General features: G+C 35.6%; 1 pseudogene; it reads left to right on the top strand.

The window, feature by feature from the left end:
• Positions 1-635: 635 nt before the first annotated feature.
• Positions 636-2,478, top strand: LOC120781529 (annotated as a pseudogene).
• Positions 2,479-3,187: the final 709 nt, after the last annotated feature.

Genomic DNA, 3,187 nt, shown 5'->3' with positions numbered 1-3,187 from the left:
CATATTTTAGAGCATTCAATTTCCTACGAAACCTAATTAACAAAATATTTTTTCAAGTAGTTGGAAGCGAGATATAAATTTTTCTATCTGATAATAAGAAAAAAGAGAAAACCGTTACAATTAAAATCTCATATTTGGAGAGGCTTTCTTAGAGGTGTCTAGGAACCTATTTTTGCGAGTACCAATTGAAAAAAAAAAAAATTTTTTTTTGAATCACCCTAATATATACGCATTTTGTTATGTACACAAATATAAATGTATGAGTTCAGAAATATTCATAAATACCTAGCAATGTAATTAACCACTTTACATCTAGTACTAACCAATCACCCGACTTTCTTTTATCACACAATTAACTTGTATTAAGCGGCAAATACACGACACGAACATTTGCGCGAACATTCCCGTTATGTCATGTTTCTGCGAACTTTTCTGTCGTGTATGGTGGTGTTTGACAGTTCGCGCGAATGTTCGCGAAAAATCAAAACATTTTAATTTTTGGCGAACATTTGCGCGAACTGTTCGTGCGTGTATGGCGAAATAGCTCATAATCGTAGTAGTTTCTGAACGGAACAGACGTGCGCGGAGTGGAAGTAAAATGGACAACAAAAAATTTATAAGTGAATTTATTGAAATATATATGCAAATCTTTGCCATCATTGTGGCAAGTAAAAAGTAAAGATTATTGCAATAGAAATAAAAAGAATTATGATTATTCGATTTTAATCGAAAAATTGAAAGAAGTAGATCCTGATGCCACAAAGGATACAGTCGTAAAAAAAATAAGTAGTTTGCGGGCGCAATACCGGCGTGTGTCAAAAAAAAAGAGAGATAGCTTGAAATCTGGTGCTGGTGCTGAGGATGAATATGTTCCTACTCTTTGGTGCTATGATTTGCTATCCTTTTTAAAAGATCAAGAAGAACCTATGGCAGGCGTTACCACAATGCAGGATGAAAATACAAACCCATTAGAGGTAAGAAAAAAAGTCAAAATTTTATTGTTTCTTTTTTTTGTGAACACAAACATTCATTTTGTTTTTATTCCGTAAATGATTCACTTTCTTATATTTAATATATTGTTCTGCCACGGAACAGCTCCCACTGTATTAAAATAATTACAATATTTTTCTCGAGTAGTTTTTGCTAAGTTGGATGCATTCTTTGCACTTGAAGCTTGAAGAGCTGTAAGTCCATGGTCATTATGCCAATCGGCGTATTCTATCGCTCCGGGATCTGTTTCTTCAACATCGAATCCACCTTCAAAATACGTCTCCTCATTTTGCCTCCGTAAAAGTTATGCAAGTAGCAACAGGTTAACACAATTTTCGTGACTTTTTCTGGTGATAAATTAATAGTTTGTAGGAGAATTCTAAATCTTGATGCTAAAATGCCAAAACAGTTTTCAACAATTCTTCTCGCCCGAGAAAGCCTGTAGTTAAAAATTATTTCTTCTTCCTTGAGTGTGTTGTGGCTAAATGGCTTCATGATATTTTCTAACAGGGGAAAAGCATCGTCAGCTACGAATACAAATGGTAGTTTTTCTGCGCAGTTTGGAAGCGGCTGAGGGTCAGGAATTTTAAATGTTTTATTTTTTAGAGATGAAAAAAATTTTGTTTCGCTAAAAAGGCCGGCATCAGACGCTCTTCCATTTGTGCCAACATCCACCATCAAAAATTCGTAATTAGCATTAACCACTGCCATTAAAATGATCGAAAATTTTTTTTTATAATTATAATAAAAAGATCCAGATCCAGGTGGCTTTGTTATATTGACGTGTTTTCCATCAATTGCGCCTATACAATTTGGGAAGTTCCAGCGTGCATCAAAATTTTTCGCTTCTACCTTCCAATCTTTTTCTGTTTGTGGAAGCTGAAAAGTAATGAAAAACTTATAAATCTTTCTTTTTAGGAATTCACTGTTCGACCAAGCAAAAGAAAAGTTTCTGAAGAAGATAATCTTATTAAAATTGCATGCGAGAGACGGCCAACTGCCGCGAACCCACAGAAGGTGACTCCTTGGCTCAATCGTGGGCTTCGCAATATAATGAAATGGAGGCCTCCCAGAAAACGATTGCGCGAAAAATCATATCCGATGTTTTATTCCAAGGTTGCTTGGGAGCATTGCAATTTGGACACGCGATGCAAATCCAAAATGTTTTTAACCCAAATCAAATGTTAACACCAAATGTCATTCCGCAATACCCAATGCGCACGTCTACGCAACTTAACTACGCGGTGCCCCAACACATGCAGAATTACACAATAAGAGTTCCGACACCTTTAAGTAGCGGCTCGTCCATAAACAGTAGCAGAATGTCACCTCAAGTCACACAAAACGTACGAATCGTTGAAGATACATCATCCATTAATTTGAGCTCGGTAGAAAACTTACAAAATTTCTTTGCATCGTTTGAATCGGACGAATAATTTATTTTTATTTTTACCAATAATTTTAAGACACACATATGTACACATGAAACTTTTCTTGTTTAGTCGAAAACAAATAATTTAATCAATAAATAATTACCTTAATAAAATCTTTCAATTGACTTATTATGGCATCACAAGTCTCTGTAACTATTTTCCCAATCGTTTGGGGCGCAATTGCTGTCAAAAATTTTAAGTCTTCAAAGCTATTGCCACTAGCTAGAAAGCGCAAAGTTAAAGCAAGGCGGTGATGAGGGAGAATCGCTTCTCTCATTATTGTATCCTGTTTCGTTATGAGTGGCAACATTTTTTGTAAAAGTTGGTCAAATGTTGCCTTGCTCATACGAACGTAATTTTTAAAATCATTTTGTGACGTGAATTCCAGTTCTTTAATAAGCTCACTTTGTCCAAGAACTGCTCGTTTTTTAAACCATTCTTTGCACCAAATTCTTTTTTTGCGATGTTCTCTCTTTTTTCTACGCTTAATTGCCACAGCGAGCAATATTGCTGCAGCACAATTGCTGTCCGTATTCATCGCTGTCTGAAAGAGAACTAATGTTCGGCAAAAAGTTCGTATGGTGTACGGCCAAAGCTGCGAACAAGATTGCGGAATGTTCGCGGAAATGTTCGTGTCGTGTATTTGCCGCTTTAGTTGTTCGATTTTTTTCGATCGAAGTTTTTATCTGAACAATATGTTCCGAGATTATAGCGTTGCTTTGCAAAATAATTATTGTCAAATTTCGTGAATATAATTTTGGACT

Source organism: Bactrocera tryoni, unplaced genomic scaffold (genome assembly GCF_016617805.1).
Source record: "Bactrocera tryoni isolate S06 unplaced genomic scaffold, CSIRO_BtryS06_freeze2 scaffold_7, whole genome shotgun sequence".
NCBI classification, from domain to species: domain Eukaryota; kingdom Metazoa; phylum Arthropoda; class Insecta; order Diptera; family Tephritidae; genus Bactrocera; species Bactrocera tryoni.
The sequence above is the reverse complement of the archived record's forward strand: the minus strand, read 5'-3'. Positions and strand labels throughout refer to the sequence as shown.